The sequence below is a fragment of the Helianthus annuus genome, chromosome 12 (assembly GCF_002127325.2).
Source record: "Helianthus annuus cultivar XRQ/B chromosome 12, HanXRQr2.0-SUNRISE, whole genome shotgun sequence".
NCBI lineage: Eukaryota > Viridiplantae > Streptophyta > Magnoliopsida > Asterales > Asteraceae > Helianthus > Helianthus annuus.
The window spans coordinates 143,837,116-143,863,408 of NC_035444.2; positions in this window are offsets into that span (position 1 = coordinate 143,837,116).

A 26,293-nucleotide genomic window follows, 5' to 3' on the forward strand; every position below is an offset into this window, starting at 1 on the left:
AGAGGAAAGGATAAGATGGTTGTTGGAACCTTCTTTTAGAACATACCTAGGATGGTTAAGAGAAGATTCCTTCAAATCTCTGTCCCTAGATGGTCCAAATGTGCAGAATTCTTGGCTTCATTTATAGAAAACGACAGCGTGCTGGACACAGCCCCGTGTGCAGATAGAATTCTAACACAGTTTGTCCGTATTCTGACGTAAAAGTCAGAAGGGAATCTTTTGGTGGACACGGGGGCGTGTTGGCTGGACACGGCCCCGTGTCGAGGGGCTGATTATGAAGTTTGTCTATTTCTAAGGAACTTATTTATATCGGGTGGTTCCTTACTGGTTGGAACAACCCCAAAGTGCCTAAGATACCTTAATTGCTCTAGACTAAGACGAGAACGCAAGAGGTTGTCGGTGAGGGTAATTCCTATGTTTATTGTAGGTGGACAAGTCCAACCCTTTTCCGGGCTCTCGTTAAAGAAGGTATATGCCGAATCGCTCAGGTCTATGTATGCACCGAACGAAGTCGATGGAGAGTCCTTCACGGCACAATCGGCACAGGGACGACTATCGTCCAAGTCCTTGCTAGAGTTGAAGGTAAGATTGGAAACAACGAGGTTGTTTTCATGCGACTCCAACAATTCTTCTTGGTCATTGTCTTGGGATGAATCGATGAAATCCTTCCTAAGCTCTTTTAACCAATTAAGAATTAGATTTTCTAATTGAATTAACTCGTCAAGGAGCATTTCTCCTAGAATATCTGGTTGGGCGCATTCGAGGGAGAGATAGTGATTATTTTTACTTTCGCCCCTCTTAAGGTTATAGGGAGACGATGGGTCTATATAGTGGGGCTTATAATTTAGAAAATAACATTCTAATTCTTTATGGTTGCCGCCACATAATCGACACCACGTACCATAAGAGTGTCGAAAGTAAAAAGAATTACCATCACTCATGTTTGTGTCAGAAATACCAACCGCCGGGATCTAACGGTTCTGTTTTCAGTAACTGAATCTTGGGCACAGGGGCGTGTTGAATGAGCACGGCCCCGTGTTTAGCTTACTGTCTGACTTAAAACAAGATTGCCAGTTCCAATGATTGGGCACGGGGCTTGTTCAGCGGGCACGGCCCGTGCTGAGTTCTGCAGAAGCTGAAAAACTAAGAAAATCCTAAAAAAAATAAAAAGAAAATAAAAAAATTGATTAGGCCGTTGATTCCTAACTTTCTTAAAATCCTTGTGTCCCCGGAAACGGCGCCAAAAACTTGATGTGTGCGAGGTGTTATATATGTTAGATGTATATTTTAAGCCCTTTTTACACTTTTAGCCAACTTTTAAATTTATAAACACGATATTTACTAACACTAAACACACATATGGGCAATTGCACCCATCGTGGACGTAGTATAGTGTTGGCAAGATACCGAGGTCGTCCAAGGACACAAGAGCTTTTAGTACCGGTTTATCCTCAACGTCTAATCAAATCAAAATGTTAGAAAAGATTTTTAAACTAAGAAAATAAAACTATCTAAAATGCTGAAAAATAAAATAAAAATAAAAACAGATAGACAAGAAGAATCACTTGGATCCGACTCGTGTGTTAGTGTAACCTTTGATTATTTTCGCACTTTTGCACTTGTTTAAGAGATTATCTTAGTTGTTGTAGTAGGCCCCTCTTTTGAAGGTGACGTTACCCTCAACCCAGTAGTTTGAGTCAGCAAGGATACAATCCTAAAGGGTCGGATTATTGAAAGATAATTAATTAAGTTATTAATGCATAATGTGGTAGGCCCCTCTTTTGATGACGACGTTACCCTCGGCTAAGTAGTCTGAGTCAGCAGGGATACAGTCCTAAGTAGCCGGGTTAAATTTTTAATAGTAGTTTAACTTATGAGGGGATCAAAGAGTTTGGACCCCCGCCATCCAATACCTTTGGGTATTGAAGGAGGTCCTACTAAATTTGACCCAGGTCCTTTGCAGGATCTATACACTGAACAATGGCAAGACTCTTACCAAACCGTTCCCTTAACCCCCGACCAGGTAGCCAACATACCTCCATATAGACCGTGGAGATATGAATGGTGAAAATCTTTTATTTTATATAGACAGTAAAATAATGCCAAGACACCAAGGACAAACGATAAGGAAGAATCACCTTCAACATAAGAAACTAGTAACTAAAGTCATTAATACAAAACCAATTAAAAAGTGCAAAAGATTAAAAATAAAAAGTATTACCCTAAACACTTGTCTTCACCAAGTGATGTAAGAGACTTAGGCAAACATGGCCTTTGATTGTCAAGAACTCTTACGATCAATCTTGGATCCCGAGACGACTCACACACTCTATGATGGACAATGGATGATGGTGGTGGATGATGGTGTTGTGATGGTGGTGGGTGGTGGGTGAAGTGTGAGAGAGGTGGTGTGCCAAGGGATGAGTTGAAATGGCTCTAAGCACTCCTATTTATAAGCTGAACAGAAGCCTGGGCACGGCCCCGTGTCCGTCTGACACTCTCTCTCTCTTCATTAATTGTAATTCGCAATTACAATAAATGCGCCTGCAGCATTCTGACCACGCCCCCGTGTCCGCTGGGCACGGCCCCGTGGTGGGCAGTAGAAGCATCTATAGGTTTGTCTTTTCTGCTGCTTCTTGGGCACGGCCCCATGCTCGCTGAGCACGGGGCGTGTTCAGTCTTCTGATTTCTTTGTTTTGCTTGGGAAGATGCTGTCGGGAGGGTCGGCATATCACTTTTGTTCCTTTTCTTGTAATTATGTTGGATTTTGCTGTCTTTTTGCTTCTTTTGTTATTTTGAGCTCATTTAATCCTGAAAATGCAAAAGGAAGACAAAAGCACACTTTTTCCAACATTAGTACTAAAAAAGGGTTAGTTTTAAGCCATTATTGATGTAATTTATATGTTGCATTTTGTGCACATCAAAGCGCTTCGGGGTAAGGCAGTGTTACCGTCTCCAGCTCTGTGTATGAGCCGGAAACCACTACATACCTGACTATCGACATATCTTGTCGTTGCCCAAAATGACAAAATATGATCCGGTGTGGATGAAAGGTAAGGTAGAGATTGTCATCTCTTAGTGTGACGATTGTAACGGGAACTCAAACAATCGGCTCTAAGGCGTATCGTGCCCGATTAATTCCCATGCCCTCGCCTCCTTCCCTAACATCTCTAAGAGACTCCAGTGGATCGCCTTTTGTGACCACTCTTCATGTAACACACCAAATTTCGTATCTAATACTAATAAAAGAGTGTATATAATGCCACATGGCATCTAATACTAAGAAAGAATTATAAATAATGACACATGGCATTTTTTTTTTGAAAGGTGAACTTCTTAATGGTGACCATTGTCTCATCCGCAAATCGCGGACTGTCACACCCCAACCGATGGCGGAATCATCGGGGCACGGCACTGAGCGAAACCGATTGTTCAGAAGTTTCCATAACAACTATTTATATAATCCAGTTAAAGATACGTCCCATACCGTATCCCGAATAAACAAACATATTATTACAGATAATCATCCAAACAAGAAGTTCTGTTCCGACAACTCAGATTTATTATTACAGACAATTGTTTATTATTTCTAGACTCCCTAGCCTCGATTTCATCACCACGCACCTAAGCATCCTAGGAACTTAAGCACCTGTCACATATGTTAAAATAAAGTCAATACATAAAATGTAAAGGTGAGCATACAAGTTTGATGATAGCATATAGAGTTCGAATAGTTTACGCATAACCAGCACGTACACAGAGGAAAACGAAGCATGTTAATTATCAACATGGACCTATCGATACCAATGACTGCGGGTTGACCGTCCGAGACGGTTCGCAATACATGATTACCACCGTAATCCATGCAAGTAACTGTCCTTAACAACCCCCGTGTGAACGGGTGCTGAGTCCAAGCTATAGTACTACGTCGTTAAGGCAGGTAGACAGCATTCCACGTGTAAACACAATCAACAAGCATTCATTAAGTCACGTAATACATGCATATTGGTCAGCGTTTAAATAGTTTGAGTAGTGTGATCGTTTGTGTTTTGATATAAGCAACGTATGTAACACCCAAAAGTGCTAAAAGCAAAAAGGGATCGAGTATACTCACAATGATTGATTATGGATTGAAGGGAGCGCTGAGAGTAGGGTTAGCCTGAATATATCGATAGTACAACAATGAGTAACGTGGAAATGCAAACAAATGCGGATGGATCGAATAGGCTGGTCGATCGAACGGTAGGTTCGATCGCACGGTCTGTTCGATCGGTTGGTATATCCGATTGGATAGTCCTGTTCGATCGGCCGGTAGGCTCGATCGGCTGGGCCATTCGAGTGGATTGTTTCTTCCTCTGGTGTGTTTGTGTTTGAGGATTTGAACTTTTGAAGTTTTCGTTGTAGTATATGAGAACACAAAAATGTCCTTACATTTCAGGTCGATCGATCGAACGGTCCGTTCGATCGGCCGGCTTAATCGATCGGCTGGGAACCTTAGAGTGATTCTCAACAGAATGTCGCTCGATCGAACAGTCTGTTCGATCGGCTGGCATTCCCTACTACGAACGAGTTGTGAAAACGATTAAGTGTTGAAGAGTAGTATCTCATGATCCGAAGAGTAATGTTCGCCAAACGCAGTTCGATCGAACATCCCTTCCTCGATACTATGCTTCATGAAATTTTAAAGTGTGGGACCATGTGCTAGCCGACCGGTTGGCCCGGTCGATCGGCTGGTATGTCCGATCGGCTGGGCTGTTCGAACAGCCTAGCCGTTCGGCCAGCATCTCTGACCTGGTCGGCCTTTCGTCTAACACTTGGCTGTTTGGTTACTTGTCATTATATCGAGGTAGTTTGATAACAAGTTGAACTATGATACCTTCGTTCTTACTCGTCTCTCCGGCTCGGACAGGAATCACCCAAATTCGTCCGTTGAGCGGTTCGGAACGTCGGCTTAGAGTTTAACCCATTGTCGGTGAACCTCGTAGGTAGAACCCAAATCTTGAACCATCCAACCATTGGGATGATCGGTGGGTTGGCTCAGGCTCCGTTTCTACCGGTTTAAAGGCATTGAGTGTAAAAGAGTTGAAAGAAGTTGGGATTCCTTCTTTCAATCCTTCACAACTTGTGGATGTTTAGATCTTTGATAGATCTTAACTTGTTTATGTGGAAATCGGTTAGATCTAAGCTATTCACGGTTGAATGAGGCCAAAGTTTGATGTTCTTTAAGAACACCATGATGACATCACCCAAGAACACTTAGATCTTGATGATTTCACGGTTAGAAATCGAGCTTTGAAAGATAGAAAGGTGTAGAATCAAGTAATGATCAAAAACGTACAAGAATCAGAGTGAAAACTTACTAGAATTGAGAGAAATCTGAGAAAAGGTGAAGAAGAAGGCTGGTTCGGTCAGAGCTTTCCAAAAATGGAAAGTGTGACAATGACAGCCCTATTTATAGGCTCCAAAAGAGGAAAGTGGCAGCCGATCGGCCAGGAGCTCCGATCGAGTGGGCTGCTTGATTGGCTGGCAAGATGCTAGCCGATCGGCTGGCCTGTTCGATCAGGATGCCTCCTGTTCGATCCGCGACACACTTTGAGTATTTTGCGACGATTTTCGACGTTTCGATTTCGATGGACGATGATACGAATACGATAGAGTTCCTAGTCAAATTACTTTCAGTCCCAACCACTATATCTACATATAAGCATCTACATTTCACGCTTCGATGTCGGTTTCGATTGGGTTCGATTGCTTTTCGAGTTTCGATTCGATTTTCGATTGATTCGCTTGAGTACCACACCAAACATATAAGTAAACACGCACAAGTAACACATAAGGCACACACACACGTATAACAACACCAGAGTTCGCATAATTCGAGTCTCGAGCTTGATTGATGAATTGATTAACTTGATTATTGATTGATTAACTTTATCGCATTGTTACTTCCTACTATTCACAGTCGTAAATCGGTCGTATTGATTAAACATTCGATCATTTCATTTATACAACACTTACTCCACATAATACAAAAGTAAAAAGATCATTAACAGTCAAAGAAGTCAAAGTTGACTTGGACTTTGACTTTGACTTTGACATTCAAAAACACGGGGTGTTACAGCCTCCCCTTGTTTAGGGAATTTCGTCCCGAAATTAGGTCGAAGGCTACACAACGCCGTGATTTACCAAGTTGATGCTTCAGATCTATTTATTTAAACAACTGCGGGTACTTGGCCTTCATGTCGCTTTCGAGTTCCCAAGTGAACTTCGCGCCTCGTTTGCCTTCCCATCGGACCTTCACGATCGGGATGCGAGAGCGCCTGAGTTGCTTGGTTTGGCGATCCATTATTTCGGCAGGCTTTTCCACGAAGTGTAACGTTTCGTTGATCTGAAGATCGTCAAGCGGTACGATTAGATCATGATCAGCAAGGCATTTTCGGAGGTTAGAGACGTGGAAAGTCGGGTGGACGTTACTGAGTTCCTCTGGTAGTTCGAGTCTGTAGGCGACTTTTCCGATTCTTTCCAGAATCCTAAAAGGTCCAACATATCGAGGCGCGAGTTTCCCTGTCTTGCCGAATCGGACTACACCCTTCCAAGGTGATACCTTTAGGAGTACGTAGTCACCAACTTCAAATTCAAGGGGCTTGCGTCTTTTATCGGCGTAACTTTTCTGTCTGTTCCGAGCATTTACCAAATTGTCTCGAATCTGGTGGATTTTGTCAGTCGTTTCTTGTAGAATCTCGGGACCGGTTAGTTGCGAGTGACCGATCTCGTGCCACACAATAGGCGATCGACATCTTCTACCATATAAAGCCTCGAAAGGTGCCATTTGGATGCTGGCATGATAGCTGTTATTGTACGAGAATTCCACCAATGGCAGGTGTTTGTTCCAACTACCGCCAAAATCTATGACACACGCTCGAAGCATGTCTTCAAGAGTACGGATCGTTCTTTCAGTCTGTCCGTCAGTTTGAGGATGGAATGCAGTACACAGATTAAGCGACGTACCAAGGGCCGCTTGAAACGTTTCCCACAATCGCGAAGTGAACCGAGCGTCACGATCTGAAATGATGTCACGAGGCGTACCATGATTACGAATGATCTCGTCGGTGTAGATTTGGGCTAGTCGCTCCACCTTGTAGTCTACCCGTATTGGCAAAAAGTGGGCTGATTTCGTTAGACGATCGACTATGACCCAAATACTGTCGTGACCTAATGGCGTGGGCGGGAGTTTTGTTATGAAATCCATAGCTATACTCTCCCACTTCCATATAGGTATCGGCGGTTGTTCGACTAAGCCAGAAGGTCTTTGATGTTCAGCCTTGACTCTTGCACAAGTTAAGCAGCTTCCAACGTAAAGAGCGATATCCCTTTTCATGCCCGGCCACCAGTACTTATAACGAAGATCCTGGTACATCTTGTCTGCGCCGGGATGAATAGAATACCGGGATTTGTGGGCTTCGTTCATGATAATCTTTCGTAAATCGGTCCGCTTAGGGATCCAAATTCGATCCAGATAATAGAATATTCCATCTGATTTGCTTACTAACTGAGCTCCATCGTGATAGATCCTCTCTTTCTTCAATGTACGCTCGTTAAAACAAGCATGTTGGGCTTCACGAATAAGGGTTTCGAGGTTGTGCTGGGCTTGGATGTTTCGGATACTGAGCACGTAACTCTTTCTGCTGAGTGCGTCGGCAACCACATTCGCCTTGCCTGGGTGATAACGAATCTCACAGTCGTAATCGTTGAGAAGTTCTACCCATCGGCGTTGACGCATATTAAGCTCTCTCTGATTAAAGAGGTGTTGTAAACTCCTGTGATCAGTGTAGATTGTACACCTAGTGCCATACAGGTAGTGTCGCCAAATCTTCAATGCAAACACAACCGCGCCTAGCTCGAGGTCATGGGTTGTATAGTTCTTCTCGTGGATCTTGAGCTGACGAGATGCGTAGGCTATAACCTTGTCTCGCTGCATGAGGACACAGCCAAGACCAAGGTTAGAAGCATCACAGTAGACAATGAAGTTGTCGCTTCCGTCGGGCAACGTAAGAATCGGAGCGTTGCACAGCATATGCTTGAGGGTTTGAAAGGCAGTCTCTTGTGCATTTCCCCACACAAACGGCTTGTCCTTATGCGTAAAAGCAGTAAGTGGCACAGCGATCTTGGAGAATCCTTCAATGAACCGTCGATAATAGCCCGCTAGTCCGAGAAAATAACGAACTTCTGACGGGTTCTTAGGCGTAATCCAGCTTTTGACAGCTTCAATCTTCGCAGGATCGACATGGATACCCCGACTATTCACTATGTGACCCAGAAATTGAACCTCCTCCAACCAGAATTCGCACTTGGAGAACTTGGCATAGAGTTGGTTCCCCTGGAGTAACTCGAGAACCAAACGTAGATGTTGCGCGTGTTCGGCTTTCGATTTGGAATAAATCAAGACATCGTCAATGAACACGATGACGAAACGGTCAAGATAAGGCTTACACACGCGATTCATCAGGTCCATAAAAACCGCGGGTGCATTGGTTAGACCAAAGGGCATAACTACAAATTCGTAATGGCCATAACGGGTTCGGAAAGCGGTTTTAGGAATGTCTTCCTCTTGAATCCGTAGCTGATGATATCCTGAACGTAGATCGATCTTAGAGAAGCATGCTGCACCTTGTAGCTGATCAAACAAATCGTCAATTCGGGGCAAGGGGTATCGGTTCTTGATGGTTAGCTTATTCAATTCCCGATAGTCGTTGCACATCCGGAACGACCCGTCCTTCTTTTTGACGAAAAGGACTGGCGCGCCCCAAGGAGAGGTGCTTGAGCGAATAAAGCCTTTTTCGAGTAATTCCTGGAGTTGACTCGAGAGTTCCCTCATTTCGGATGGTGCGAGTCGGTAAGGGGCTTTGGCAACGGGGTTAGCTCCACGAATGAGGTCGATACGAAAGTCGATATCACGACTCGGTGGTAGTCCGGGAAGATCGTCAGGGAACACCTGAGGAAATTCACGAACCACTGGAACGTCCTTGACTTCAACTCTCTTTTTCTTTTCCTTCTCCGCTGCTACAATGTTGGCCAGGAAGGCTCGGTATTCCTTGCGGAGATACTTGCTGGCTTGAATACAGGACATGAGCTTGAGACCTTTCGACGGTGTTTCACCGTACACACACAATAGATCACCATTCGCGAGCGAGAATCGAATCATCTTTTCGAAGCACACAACTTCGGCATGGTTTTCACGAAGAAAGTCCATGCCTATTATGACGTCAAAGCTTCCGAGTTGCATTGGAATAAGATCAATTGGGAAAATGTGATTGTTGAGTTCGAGAGTACAATCACGGAGTACTGAATTAACGGCAATAGTTCTTCCCGTAGCGACTTCGACTTCGAATGACGAGGATAGATAAGAGCGCTTACGACTAAGGAGCTTCTCGAATTCAAACGACACAAAGCAGTTATCGGCTCCAGTATCAAACAAACATGATGCATAAATACCATTCATAAGGAACGTACCATTAACCACGTTGTTATCCGCCTGAGCCTGACGGGCATTGATGTTGAAGGTTCGGGCATGGGCTGCTTGCTGCTGTTGCTGAGGCTGCTGTTGTGGTTGTTGCTGCTGGGGCTCTTGCTTAACCACCCTGTTCGGGCACCTGTTTGCAAAGTGGTTAGACTCGAGCATTGACTGCAGGTGCTGGAGCTGCTTGTTGGCCCTGAGGGGCAGGGAGAAGAGCTTGGTTGACAGTGGCTTGAACTGGGGCTTGACGGGGACCATAGCGACAGTTCGCAGTGAAATGACCGTAAAGGTTGCAATGAGCGCAAAAACGATAGGCTAGACCCACTGGATGATGGTACGAGCATGTCGGGCAGAGTGGGTGAAGGCCCGTGTATGCACGCTTTGCTGGCGGTGCATTGATCACTGGAGCTGAGCGAGGGTGTTGTTGCTGCTGAGCTGGTACAGCTTGAAGAGGGGCAACAGTAGTTGTTACGGCACAGTTCTTGTTGCTGGAGCTGTTGTTGTTGTGCTTCTTCTTCCTTCTCGATGACCTTGAGGATTGAGCAGAGGTGGTGTCGGTGGGTGTTGTTGTGGCTTGGTGCAGAGACTTGGTTTGCTTATCCCAGAAACCAGACTTCACTCGCTTGTCATTAATCTCAGTGGCGAGTAGGTAGGTTTATTCGATCGTTGCTGGCTTGGCGGCGTGAACAAAGTCAGCTACACAGTCGGGTAGGGCTCGAATGTACTTCTTGATGGCTTGATCTGGGGTCTTGACTTGATCAGGACAGATGATGCTAAGCTGCTTGAAGTGGGCAGTGAGAGCAGCGTTGTCTCCATCCTTCTGCTTGATTCCCCAGAACTCGTCCTCCAGCTTTTGGCGTTCATGAGGAGGGCAGAATTCGTCGATCATAATTGCCTTCAACTCCTTCCATGTTAGCCCATAAGCTGCATCATTTCCGCGCTTGTTTCGTTCGGCCGTCCACCAGTCTAGAGCACAGGACTGGAAGACGCCTGTAGCATTGAGAGTGCGGAGATGTTTGGGACATCCGCTCTGGCGCAGAGTGACTTCGACTGAGTCGAACCAGTAAAACATGGCTGTAGGACCATCTTCGCCAGTGAACTCTTTTGGTCTGCATGCTTTGAACTGCTTGAAGCTGAAAGCAGCCTTGCTTGAATCCTTAGGGTTTTCAGCTCGGGATTCTTCTGACGACTTGTTAGCATTTTCATACACCTCACTCACAGCTTTCGCTACGGTTTTGGAGATGATAGCAGCGAGGCGTCGGTCTCTCTTTTCTTGGCGAGTCAAATGGTGTCGGGATCCAGACGACGACATGGTCTGCATTAGACATCGTCACGAGACTCAACACAACGAAATCGAGTCTCACCTCACACGTCTAATACTGTCTAAAGCTTAGAATCACGTCGGATCACATATCATGTAACATATAGGCACCTAATCACAGATACACACAGTCAGAGAGCACAGAAGTACACAGAGCTAAGAATCACAGAAGCAGAGAAGCACATAAGCACATAGAACACAGAAGCACAGAAGCACATAAATACCTAAGTATTTAATCATAGAGGCAGGTAACGTCACGTAATTCTCCTATAAGCACATGTAGCATTCTGACTGCCTCAAGATCCTATCATTCAAAGCTTGCGTGTCGTTCATATAACATATCGAATAGTATCGTATTCGCCCTACTTAGTCGTATAGCACAATATCATCTGGATTGCAGCAACTGGAGATCAAATGGGGATAGAATAACAGTACGAGTCGTGTGTGTCGATTGAAAGGATGGCAAAATCGAATAACATCCCAAAGTATAAACACGTACACAGGTAAAGCACACATAAACACATAAAAATCAACGAGTCATCAGAGTACGCGGTTGCGGTTCTCAGAATCGAAACACATAAGATCGAGAGGTAGATTGTCTGCGGCTACTAGACATCGACTACCCAAGGCAACTCGACTATTCACGGTAGGCTTGTCATCACTTTCGACTCTAGTGGTTGTGTTTCTTCCTCGATTCTTGGGCATTCCACACGCGCTTCCTAGGTCATACTTGTGAGTTCGGGTCGTTGGAGTCCGTCGAGGCCTTGGTGAGATAAATAAAGTCCAGAACAAACTGCCAAGGTCAGGGTTTCACCCCTTGGCTTAGCAATTTCTTCCTTGTTTTTAATAAAATAAAGGAGATTATTCATCAAAATATGGATTTCACTCCTGATTTGGTATAATCTCCCTTGTTTGTTGGTGAAAATAATGAGATAAGCATGAATAAACGAATAAAATCAGCATAAGTCAGGCAGTTTGGTCAGGAGTTTGCGGCTTTCACACCTATTCCTGACTGAGTCTCCTGACTTTAATTGAAAATTCGAGTGCAGTGATAGCGAAGAATTGCAGAATAGGGCACATTAGCTTGGTCTGTTGGTTCCTAACTATAGTCTAGGTCTCTAAGACAGCGACCCGGACTAGGTCGTGTCTGCCTAATTCCCTATAGTTATGGCTCTGATACCAATCTGTCACACCCCAACCGATGGCGGAATCATCGGGGCGCGGCACTGAGCGAAACAGATTGTTCAGAAGTTTCCATAACAACTATTTATATAATTCAGTTAAAGATACGTCCCATACCGTATCCCGAATAAACAAACATATTATTACAGATAATCATCCAAACAAGAAGTTCTATTCCGACAACTCAGATTTATTATTACAGACAATTGTTTATTATTTCTAGACTCCCTAGCCTCGATTTCATCACCACGCACCTAAGCATCCTAGCAACTTAAGCACCTGTCACATACGTTAAAATAAAGTCAATACATAAAATGTAAAGGTGAGCATACAAGTTTGATGATAGCATATAGAGTTCGAATAGTTTACGCATAACCAGCACGTACACAGAGGAAAACGAAGCATGTTAATTATCGACATGGACCTATCGATACCAATGACTGCGGGTTGACCGTCCGAGACGGTTCGCAATACATGATTACCACCGTAATCCATGCAAGTAAGTGTCCTTAACAACCCCCGTGTGAACGGGTGCTGAGTCCAAACTATAGTACTACGTCGTTAAGGCAGGTAGACAGCATTCCACGTGTAAACACAATCAACAAGCATTCATTAAGTCACGTAATACATGCATATTGGTCAGCGTTCAAATAGTTTGAGTAGTGTGATCGTTTGTGTTTTGATATAAGCAACGTATGTAACACCCAAAAGTGCTAAAAGCAAAAAGGGATCGAGTATACTCACAGTGATTGATTATGGATTGAAGGGAGAGCTGAGAGTAGGGTTAGCCTGAATAGTTCGATAGTACAACAATGAGTAATGTGGAAATGCAAACAAATGCGGATGGATCGAATAGGTTGGTCGATCGAACGGCAGGTTCGATCGAACGGTCTGTTCGATCGGCTGGTATATCCGATTGGACAGTCCTGTTCGATCGGCCGGTAGGCTCGATCGGCTGGGCCATTCGAGTGGATTGTTTCTTCCTCTGGTGTGTTTGTGTTTGAGGATTTGAACTTTTGAAGTTTTCGTTGTAGTATATGAGAACACAAAAATGTCCTTACCTTTCAGGTCGATCGATCGAACGGTCCGTTTGATCGGCCGGCTTAATCGATCGGCTGGGAACCTTAGAGTGATTCTCAACAGAATGTCGCTCGATCGAACAGTCTGTTCGATCGGCTGGCATTCCCTACTACGAACGAGTTGTGTAAACGATTAAGTGTTGAAGAGTAGTATCTCATGATCCGAAGAGTAATGTTCACCAAACGCAGTTCGATCGAACATCCCTTCCTCGATACTATGCTTCATGAAATTTTAAAGTGTGGGACCATGTGCTAGCCGACCGGTTGGCCCGGTCGATCGGCTGGTATGTCCGATCGGCTGGGCTGTTCGAACAGCCTAGCCGTTCGGCCAGCATCTCTGACCTGGTCGGCCTTTCGTCTAACACTTGGCTGTTTGGTTACTTGTCATTATATCGAGGTAGTTTGATAACGAGTTGAACTATGATACCTTCGTTCTTACTCGTCTCTCCGGCTCGGACAGGAATCACCCAAATCCGTCCGTTGAGCGGTTCGGAACGTCGGCTTAGAGGTTAACCCATTGTCGGTGAACCTCGTAGGTAGAACCCAAATCTTGAACCATCCAACCATTGGGATGATCGGTGGGTTGGCTCAGGCTCCGTTTCTACCGGTTTAAAGGCATTGAGTGTAAAAGAGTTGAAAGAAGTTGGGATTCCTTCTTTCAATCCTTCACAACTTGTGGATGTTTAGATCTTTGATAGATCTTAACTTGTTTATGTGGAAATCGGTTAGATCTAAGCTATTCACGGTTGAATGAGGCTAAAGTTTGATGTTCTTTAAGAACACCATGATGACATCATGTCACGGCTCCCCGACCCACCCTGGACGGAGTCGGGGGACCGCGAGACAGTTCCCGTGGTATTTAATTAATGCGGCAGCGGAAGTCTTTTTATAACAGGATCTTTTATCCGTGAAATATGCTCGTTTAATATATTACACAAAGTTTAAGGGATAAATCCCATAATTTACAATAAGTTGATTTCACATAGAAATCTTTATTTTTCAAAACACGTTTTATTCATTTATTTACACTGAGCCACTTCTCTGAGCTTGATAGTGCTTTACTGCACTTTTCCTGGATCACACAGATCACCTGAAACATGTTTGAAAAAGGTTTTGTCAGCAGGGAAATACTGAGTGAATCATTCTGTTTTTCTAAAACGACCCGTTAGTTATAATTTACAGTATTAAGAGCGATTACAATGTTTCTATCAACCAATTATCAAGAATGGGTATTTGTCACTCGATTCATTTCTGTGACTGTGGTCATACCACTATTGGGTCTCGTTGCCCAAATAGTGACGGTGTACTCACACAGAGTAGAAATAACTCACATAGAGTAATATTCACTCACATAGAGTGATAATAACAGTACTGTGCACAATACCCCACATACCAGCTGTAATTTGGTGATTACAAAGACTTAATCCCTGTATTTATAACCTTTGAAAATAATTTGAGGTATTGTAATACTTACTCACAAACTGTGAGAAAACAATTTAAAAATAAGAATGACTCACATTGCAGATTAACGAGCAATAGATATAAGCCTACTGATTAGCCTTGCTTAAACCTAATTTAACACAATGCACACACACAGGTTAGTAACTAATACAGCAATTACATCAATTCACGAGATTAAACCTTCACAACGATTAATCAGTGCAATACTCGATAATTCAATCGGATTTACAACGAATAACAGAGCATAGTCCGAATTCGAACAGCACTCTAATATTCAAGTCGAAATCACGACGAATAATCAAAGTACAAGCTCAATTGAGCAGCACCCGGACTATCGTTGGATAGTTATAATCGATCGGACGTTGAATCGTAATAGCGATCGAGTTATTACCCTGATTGCGGCAGCGTTTCGATAATTGTGTGTGTGTTGGACTGTTTTGCTTATAACTCGACGTATATTATGAATTTTAACGTCGTTCAAGTGCCAGATTTCAAGTCCCAACCCCTGCTATTTATACTGAAAATTTGTCACCGTCGCGTAGCGCGAGGGGGTACCCCTTTAGGCGTCGCGCTACGCGAGTGACCACCCTATTTTCATAGACTAGGTTTTTGCGTGTGTAGGCTTGCTGAGTCGATAGATTTTTAAAATTCTATTTCGACAGAGAGTTATGATGATAATCGTAGCTAGAGTTTTGCCCCCCTGAGTTTTAGGGGCCCTGATCCTGATTCTGATTGTTCTGGAAATTTTAGGGTTAGTGCAGAATTACTTGGGTTTCTCAATTAGGGTTTCCTTATTACCTAATTACCATCCTAATTATGGATTTTAGTGGCAGTTGTTACATCCTCCCCACCTTAAGAAAAATCTCGTCCTCGAGATTTACTGGAATAGATGAGGGTACTTTCGCTTCATTTCCGATTCCAGTTCCCAAGTGTATTCTGGTCCTCTTCTTGAATTCCATTTGACTTTTACTAACACTAATCGTTTGTGCTTGAGAAACTTGATTTTTCTATCTTCGATCTGTAGTGGTTTCTCTATAAACTTCAACTTTTCGTTCACCTCTACATCTTGAAGAGGTACTACCAGGGATTCGTCTGCTAAGCATTTCTTAAGATTGGATACATGAAATACATCATGTACTCCAGCTAATTCTTCTGGTAGTTGTAAACGATAAGCAACTGGTCCTATTCGTTGAATCACGGGGAATGGTCCAACGTATCTTGGACTTAGCTTTCCTTTCTTACCGAATCGTACTACTCCTTTCCAAGGAGAGACTTTTAAAAGTACTTTATCTCTGATTTGAAATTCTAAAGGCTTGCGACGGTTGTCTGCATAGCTCTTTTGACGATCTCGAGCCGTTTTTAATCTTTCCTTAATCTGAGTTATCTTATCAGTAGTTTCTTGTACAATTTCAGGACCTGATAATTGACTTTCTCCGATTTCTGCCCAACATACTGGAGTTCTGCACTTACGTCCGTAGAGTGCTTCAAATGGTGCAGCTTTGATGCTTGAATGATAACTATTGTTATAGGAGAATTCAATTAATGGCAAATGGCTATCCCAATTACCACCAAAGTCAATTACACATGCTCGGAGCATGTCTTCTAACGTTTGTATTGTCCTTTCACTCTGTCCGTCTGTTTGTGGATGATAAGCAGTACTTAGATTTAGTCGAGTTCCCATTGCTTTCTGAAAACTTTTCCAGAAATGCGAAGTAAATCGACTATCTCTATCCGATACAATGGAGAGCGGGACTCCATGTAGGGATACTACTTCGTCCACGTAGAGTTGTGCTAACCTTTCCATACTAAAGGTTTCTTTCATTGGTAGGAAATGAGCTGACTTGGTTAATCGGTCTACGATTACCCAAATCGCATCATTACCTCTTTTGGTTTTGGGTAACTTTGTAACAAAGTCCATTGTTATAAGTTCCCATTTCCATACAGGCATTTCTAACTGTTGTAGTAGTCCTGAAGGTTTCTGGTGTTCAGCTTTAACTTGTGAACAAGTTAAGCACTTGGATACGTATTCGGCTATATCCTTTTTCATTCCTATCCACCAGAAATTATTCCTTAAATCTTGGTACATCTTATTGTTTCCTGGGTGCATAGTATACCTAGATTTATGAGCTTCTTCTAAGATCTTATTTCTTAATTCTCCTTGCTTAGGTACCCAAATTCGTTTCTTATGGAATTTCCAAATTCCATCATTTCCTTGTTCTAATTCTTTTAGGTAACCTTTCATTCCTTCAGCATCGTCTTGGATTGCTGTTTTCTGAACTTCTTTAATTTGTGCCATTAAATCTACTTGTAGATTTAACCTCAGAGCACGGACTTGTTTCTGTTTCTCATGATACTTACGACTTAAGGCATCTGCAACTACATTTGCCTTTCCTTTGTGATATTGGATATCACAGTCGTAATCGCTTAGCATCTCCATCCATCTTCTTTGCCTCATGTTTAATTCTTTTTGCCCAAATATATATCTTAAACTTTTATGATCTGTATAGACAGTAAACTTACTTCCATACAGATAATGTCTCCATATCTTAAGGGCAAAAATTATGGCTCCTAATTCTAGATCATGAGTCGTATAATTTTCTTCGTGCTTTTTCAATTGTCTAGAGGCATACGCAATTACCTTCTTGCGTTGCATTAACACACATCCGTATCCCAATTTTGAAGCATCACAATATACTTCAAAATCTTCTGTTCCTTCGGGTAAAGCTAAGATTGGTGCATTTGTCAACCTATGCTTTAAAATCTTAAAGGCTTCTTCTTGTCTAGGTCCCCATTCAAACTTAGCAGCTTTACAGGTTAACTTAGTTAAAGGTACGGCTATTTTGGAAAAATCTTTGATAAATCGTCTATAGTATCCAGCTAAGCCTAGAAAACTTCTTATCTCCATTGCTGTTTGTGGAACTTTCCACTTCATAATTGCTTCTATCTTAGCAGGATCTACATGGATACCTTCGTGATTTACCACATGACCTAAGAATTGTACTTCTTGCAACCAAAATTCACATTTTGATAATTTGGCATAAAGCCTTTCGTTTCTTAACAAGGTTAAGAGAACATGTAAATGTTCACAATGTTCTTTTTGGCTTTTGGAGTAAATAAGTATATCGTCAATGAAAACGATCACAAATTTATCCAAGTATGGTTTACAGATTCGATTCATCATGTCCATGAATGCTGCTGGGGCATTCGTTAATCCAAAGGGCATGACTGTAAACTCATAATGACCATACCTAGTTCTGAAAGCAGTTTTAGGTATGTCTTCTTCTTGTACTTTCAACTGATGGTATCCGGATCTTAAATCTATCTTAGAGAAATACCTAGCTCCTTGCAATTGATCAAAAAGATCATCAATCCTAGGTAGTGGGTATCGATTCTTAATTGTAACCTTATTCAATTCTCTATAATCGATACACATTCTCATCGATCCATCTTTCTTTTTCACAAACAGTACCGGTGCACCCCAAGGGGATGAACTAGGTTGTATGAATCCTTTGCTTAATAATTCATCTAATTGCTTTTTCAATTCTAGCATTTCGGTAGGTGCTAATCTATATGGTGCTTTAGCTATTGGTGCAGTACCTGGAATTAAATGAATTCTAAACTCTACTTCCCTATCAGGTGGTAATCCAGGTAATTCTTCTGGAAAAACGTCTGGGTATTCTGACACTACTGGGATGTCCTGAAGTTCCTTATCCTTAGTATTAATGATTACTGAAATCATATACATCATTTCCTGTTTTCTCGAATAACTAGCCAACTTCATTACTGAGATGAATTTTAGTGGCTTTCGAGGTCTATTTCCAGTAATTAAAATTACTTCTCCTGTAGGGGTTTGAATTTCTACTGCATTTTTGTCACATAGGATTCGAGCATGGTTGGCTATTAACCAATCCATTCCTAATACTACATCGAATCCTGCTAAATTCATTGGTAACAAATTTGCAGAAAACTTATGGCCTAATAACTCTATTTTTCCTTCTTGCCAGATTTTATCTAATTTTACAGAATTTCCTTCTGCGGTTTCTACTGTGAAGTTTTGCCTAAGAGTGGTTAAAGGTAACTTAAGGTCTTGGCAAAATAAAGTATTTATAAAACTTTGGTTCGCACCAGAGTCAAATAATACTTTTGCAAAGACGTTGTGAACTAAGAACGTACCGGCTATCACATCTGGAATGAGTTCGGCCTCTTGAGTGGTCAGCTGGAATGCACGAGCATTTTTCTTGGTTGTTCCTTCCGTGGGTCTGGCTTGGTTAACTATAGGTTTAGCTAACTTAGGACATTCAGATTGAAAGTGTCCCCTCTCTCTGCAATTGTAACAAACTTTTGTTTTCTTCCTGCAGTCTTCTTCCCGATGTCCTTTCATTTTGCAAAAATTGCAAACCATATTGCATTGTCCATAATGCTTCTTTTTGCAAACTTTGCAGAAAGGAGATGATGAGGATTGTCCGGTTCCTCTCTTCTTGACATTACCCATACGAAATCCTTGGGTAATCTTGTGAGCTAATTCCTTTTTGCGATCTTCCTCTCTTGTGCGTACCAATTCATCTGTTAGGGTATTAGCTAATTCTACAGCATCGTCAATAGTACGAGGTCTCGCAGCTTTAACGATGTTTCGGATTTCACTAATTAACCCCCAGATGTAACGAGAGATAAGTACCGGTTCTGGCGAAGCCAGTGATGGCACTACCCTTGCGTATTCAAAGAATGTCGAAGTATATCCCCGACAATCTACTCCTAGCATACGATGACTTAGGAACTTGTTTGCCATTTGTTCCTTCTCGTATTCGGGACAGAATTTTCTTTCTACTAAACTCTTAAATTCTTCCCAACTCATTGCATAGGCTATACTTCTTCCTTTTGCCTGGAGGACCGTGTTCCACCATTCGAGTGCTCCTTCTTTGAATAGATTTGATGCATACATCACCTGGTCTCCATCGGCACATTTGCTTATTGCAATTACTGCCTCGGTTTTCTCTAACCAACGCAGTGTTGCAGTTGCCCCTTCGTTACCTGCAAATTCAGCGGGTTTGCAAGCAAGAAATTCTTTGTAAGTGCAACCAGGTGTTGCAGCTTTCATTCTTTTAGGGAGTGGGGCCTGTTGCGGATCATGATTGTCATGATTACCGCCTCCATTTATGCTGTTACTGCCGTTATCTTCTGGAATACGTTTACTAGGAATTAATTGTGGTTCGGCAGGTTTTCGAACAGCAGCTACAATTTCTGGAATAGCATGAGCTATCCCTTGGGCGATAAAATGCTCGATATCTTGTCGAGTTATATATTGATCTTCCTGTTCTTGCTCAGATTGATTTTCTTCATTAATTGGTTCATTATTAGCGTTTTCCATCTGTTAATTAGTAAAATTATTAGTGTCTAACTTATCAATGACAAAATTCACATAGATACACATAGATTATCACATCATACGAATATAACCAAAATTGTCGATTTCTCGACTTTTACTTTGTTAGTATATTGTATATGCATCCATACACACCGTATTTTACAGAGTTTTATTGCCCATTTTACAGAATTTTAAGTTACTATCATATAATACGGCTTTCTGTGGTTTAACTGACGGTTCTAGTAACGGTGCTCCCTCTCATCGTACTTCCAAGTTAGATGCTCCCCCATTTCCCTGATCCTATTACCTGTACCTATCAGTTCTTCACCGAACTGACGGAGTTCAGCTAGGTTTTCATTACTCATGGGAGGATTTGGGAGTGGTTCTGGGTCAAATTGTGGAAGGAAACTATAAGGACTGTTAACTATGTTTTGGAATTGCCAATCATTAGTCCACCATTCCTCCATTTGGCCTAATGGTCTGGTATGAACTAGTGGGTCTGGAATAGCTGGTCCTAGGTTTAGTGGGAATTGAACTGTAGCCGGGTAAGAAAAGAGATTATCGTTGATAGGCTCTAAAACATCACAATTCTCCAGTAGGCGATCTATTTCGTCTTGGAACGTGAATTCCTCAGATTGTTTAGAGCTTTCGCCAATCTCTATTCCCTTTTGTTTCAGATCTATTCCTATTTCTTTTTCAGGTGATTTCGAACCTTCTCCAGTTTCTATTTCCTTTCCCTTGCTCATACTCACAGGATTTTCTATTTTAGGGAGTTTCCTAGTGGCAGTTTTCCTACGGCGCACTTTCCTCCACCCTACATATCTTCTCTTCTTTTTAGGTTTGGCTTTTTCCAGCGGTGGAGTTTGGAATTCCACAGGTTCTTCTATGTCAGCAATGTAACCAGTAAAGTCGTGAGAGACTTCGATAGGCACTGGATATAAGTTGAGATTCTGGAATGTTTCCGACATCTCATTCATGCTGCATAGCATATATGTAAAATGCAATGTTAAAACTTTGGAACAAAGTTTAACAAACAAAATACTGAAGTTTTATTGCCTACTAATTTATACAAAGAACAACAGAAATAAACACACTTAGGACTTTATTTATTTACGGGATTGTGATTTCTCTTACTAGACCCAACTTATCGGATATTTAAAGATTAGCATTTTCTGCTACAGTAGCTAGCATATAGAGATTTGCCCATTTCCCGTCTATTTTATCTTCCCAAGGTGTACTATTACCCAATTCTTGGACTTCGGGGTTAAACCTAACTCTCTTGGTTCGGGGTTTCTTTGTCTCCTGACTCTTTTTAAGTATCGAATCCCTTTTCTCTGGGGAAAGTGGATTCTCATAGTTTGCCTTGCGGACAAAGATTCCTTCTTCTAGATTTACCGGATTTCTAGAAGAAGATGCCACATCTAGTTTGTGGTAGATAGCAGACAACTTTTGTTTACCCATACTGTAACTATCAAATAATCAGTTAATAAAACAAATAATCACAGAATAACAATTAGTAAAATTAAGTATCGTGGTCCAAAATGCTTTAATTTAGGCTTAATCAGTGGCTCGATCAGTGGCTCAATTTAATTATTAGCTCTGATACCACCTTCGCTGTCACGGCTCCCCGACCCACCCTGGACGGAGTCGGGGGACCGCGAGACAGTTCCCGTGGTATTTAATTAATGCGGCAGCGGAAGTCTTTTTATAACAGGATCTTTTATCCGTGAAATATGCTCGTTTAATATATTACACAAAGTTTAAGGGATAAATCCCATAATTTACAATAAGTTGATTTCACATAGAAATCTTTATTTTTCAAAACACGTTTTATTCATTTATTTACACTGAGCCACTTCTCTGAGCTTGATAGTGCTTTACTGCACTTTTCCTGGATCACACAGATCACCTGAAACATGTTTGAAAAAGGTTTTGTCAGCAGGGAAATACTGAGTGAATCATTCTGTTTTTCTAAAACGACCCGTTAGTTATAATTTACAGTATTAAGAGCGATTACAATGTTTCTATCAACCAATTATCAAGAATGGGTATTTGTCACTCGATTCATTTCTGTGACTGTGGTCATACCACTATTGGGTCTCGTTGCCCAAATAGTGACGGTGTACTCACACAGAGTAGAAATAACTCACATAGAGTAATATTCACTCACATAGAGTGATAATAACAGTACTGTGCACAATACCCCACATACCAGCTGTAATTTGGTGATTACAAAGACTTAATCCCTGTATTTATAACCTTTGAAAATAATTTGAGGTATTGTAATACTTACTCACAAACTGTGAGAAAACAATTTAAAAATAAGAATGACTCACATTGCAGATTAACGAGCAATAGATATAAGCCTACTGATTAGCCTTGCTTAAACCTAATTTAACACAATGCACACACACAGGTTAGTAACTAATACAGCAATTACATCAATTCACGAGATTAAACCTTCACAACGATTAATCAGTGCAATACTCGATAATTCAATCGGATTTACAACGAATAACAGAGCATAGTCCGAATTCGAACAGCACTCTAATATTCAAGTCGAAATCACGACGAATAATCAAAGTACAAGCTCAATTGAGCAGCACCCGGACTATCGTTGGATAGTTATAATCGATCGGACGTTGAATCGTAATAGCGATCGAGTTATTACCCTGATTGCGGCAGCGTTTCGATAATTGTGTGTGTGTTGGACTGTTTTGCTTATAACTCGACGTATATTATGAATTTTAACGTCGTTCAAGTGCCAGATTTCAAGTCCCAACCCCTGCTATTTATACTGAAAATTTGTCACCGTCGCGTAGCGCGAGGGGGTACCCCTTTAGGCGTCGCGCTACGCGAGTGACCACCCTATTTTCATAGACTAGGTTTTTGCGTGTGTAGGCTTGCTGAGTCGATAGATTTTTAAAATTCTATTTCGACAGAGAGTTATGATGATAATCGTAGCTAGAGTTTTGCCCCCCTGAGTTTTAGGGGCCCTGATCCTGATTCTGATTGTTCTGGAAATTTTAGGGTTAGTGCAGAATTACTTGGGTTTCTCAATTAGGGTTTCCTTATTACCTAATTACCATCCTAATTATGGATTTTAGTGGCAGTTGTTACACATCACCCAAGAACACTTAGATCTTGATGATTTCACGGTTAGAAATCGAGCTTTGAAAGATAGAAAGGTGTAGAATCAAGTAATGATCAAAAACGTACAAGAATCAGAGTGAAAACTTACTGGAATTGTGAGAAATCTGAGAAAAGGTGAAGAAGAAGGCTGGTTCGGTCAGAGCTTTCCAAAAATGGAAAGTGTGACAATGACAGCCCTATTTATAGGCTCCAAAAGAGGAAAGTGGCAGCCGATCGGCCAGGAGCTCCGATCGAGTGGGCTGCTTGATCGGCTGGCAAGATGCTAGCCGATCGGCTGGCCTGTTCGATCAGGATGCCTCCTGTTCGATCCGCGACACACTTTGAGTATTTTGCGACGATTTTCGACGTTTCGATTTCGATGGACGATGATACGAATACGATAGAGTTCCTAGTCAAATTACTTTCAGTCCCAACCACTATATCTACATATAAGCATCTACATTTCACGCTTCGATGTCGGTTTCGATTGGGTTCGATTGCTTTTCGAGTTTCGATTCGATTTTCGATTGATTCGCTTGAGTACCACACCAAACATATAAGTAAACACGCACAAGTAACACATAAGGCACACACACACGTATAACAACACCAGAGTTCGCATAATTCGAGTCTCGAGCTTGATTGATGAATTGATTAACTTGATTATTGATTGATTAACTTTATCGCATTGTTACTTCCTACTATTCACAGTCGTAAATCGGTCGTATTGATTAAACATTCGATCATTTCATTTATACAACACTTACTCCACATAATACAAAAGTAAAAAGATCATTAACAGTCAAAGAAGTCAAAGTTGACTTGGACTTTGACTTTGACTTTGACATTCGAAAACACAGGGTGTTACACGGACCTTCGCCAAGAACGTGGGCCCAGATAGCAAGGCCAGCGCTGGGTTAACCAGTCTTGGGTCGAAGGCTTTCCTCCGGAAACCGTACTACCTTTACACGAGTTGCCTCGCTAGAGTAACAGCCGGATGAAAACCGAAGTGACGCTCAGGATCAAACCCTCCTCGGTAGGTTTTTCACCATCATTGCGCGCACGGGTGTCCTACCCCCTTTCGCCACAAGCGGGAGTCGAACCGGTGACCTCTAGGAGGACACATGGCATTTGCTCCTTTAATCTTACAATTTTTTTTAATTTAATTTATAAATATCACCTTAGACTTCTCTTAATCCCTATTATATTATAATAAATGTTTTAAAATATCATCAAATCTCTTCTCCTAATATTCATATTATATATAAATATCTCCATTATAATACATATTATGAACATATATATTTTTTGTTTGTTTTATTTGGATACTCAAAATATTTAAGATTTTCGCAATGAATAACAAAATATTCCGAATTAGTATTAACGATAAAAATAATTAATATAAATTATATTATTGCAATTTCTCGGCGATAATTCACATGTTACTTTTTATTTCAAAATATTGATGTTATTTTAGTTTCATAAATATTGTTATATATATTTGCAACAATTTCCATAAATAAGTTTCACATAACTCATGGATAAGTGTAACATAATTTTTTTAGGGATAACTTTGTAAAATAGTAACTAAGTTTTAAAAGTGTTCCAATTAGGTCAATTAACATTCATTTTTCTTTAAAATGAAGGATTTTTTTCATCTATGTAACAACTTTCAATTTCAATACGATTATATATTTATGAGCTACTCATGGATCAAGCACAATCTCAATTCACTTTTTTTCTTAATTCATAATCTTAAGATTTTTAGTTTATTTATCTATACAAATATATAACCTTATTTATCATATTATCTTATATATATATATATATATATAATACATATTATGAACATATATATTTTTTGTTTGTTTTATTTGGATACTCAAAATATTTAAGATTTTCGCAATGAATAACAAAATATTCCGAATTAGTATTAACGATAAAAATAATTAATATAAATTATATTATTGCAATTTCTCGGCGATAATTCACATGTTACTTTTTATTTCAAAATATTGATGTTATTTTAGTTTCATAAATATTGTTATATATATTTGCAACAATTTCCATAAATAAGTTTCACATAACTCATGGATAAGTGTAACATAATTTTTTTAGGGATAACTTTGTAAAATAGTAACTAAGTTTTAAAAGTGTTCCAATTAGGTCAATTAACATTCATTTTTCTTTAAAATGAAGGATTTTTTTCATCTATGTAACAACTTTCAATTTCAATACGATTATATATTTATGAGCTACTCATGGATCAAGCACAATCTCAATTCACTTTTTTTCTTAATTCATAATCTTAAGATTTTTAGTTTATTTATCTATACAAATATATAACCTTATTTATCATATTATCTTATATATATATATATATATATAAGAATTATGCATCATAACCATTAATAGTCTTTCTCTTTCAAAACATAAGATATAGAAAAAAATCACCTAAATAAATATATAATTTTATTTGTCATCATAATTAAATGTATATCTTATTAATTCTAATTTTCGTAACATTATCCAATCATGTAACAATATTAATCAAAAGTAATATTTATTTAGAGGTCTAAAGCAATTGGATAAAAAATTATTTTAATTCTTATGTTTACGATTAATCTTCTTAGAATTATTATCGGTCTAGAATTTCATGGAATAAGCATGAGAATATATTTATGGATTTAAATATGTAATTTAAATCACTATAATTTGAGTATGTCATAAAAATAATTTACTTATGTAAATTTGTGTGCACCTTATTATAAAATTACATAATTCTATCTTTTAATCCATGTATTACACGGGGTCTATAATCTAGCGTTATAATATAATAATATGTTCATGATGCTTAAATAATAGAAAACAGTAAGTATGGGTTCGTACCGTAAGAAAATAATGGTAAGTTTAAAAACATATTTTTATGTAACTAAGTTAACCAAAGGAAAGATGACCTAGTTAGTATGTAAAGAAAGAATATGACATGTTTTAAAAGTGAAGGGGCTGAATATGAAATTATGAAATAAACATTTCATAAAAACAAAATGGATCAGGGATGTGGGGGTGGGTGTGCGATCGAGAGAGAGAGCCAGGGGAGGAAAACCCTTCACCCTAATTCCTGCAATTCATAAAATTGAAGAAGTTTGAAGCTGAATTCTTAGTGCATGAGTTAGGATTTGTGATCCTCTAATTATAATTGATACCAAGTAAGTTTAATTTCATGTTTTAGTAAGGTTTGA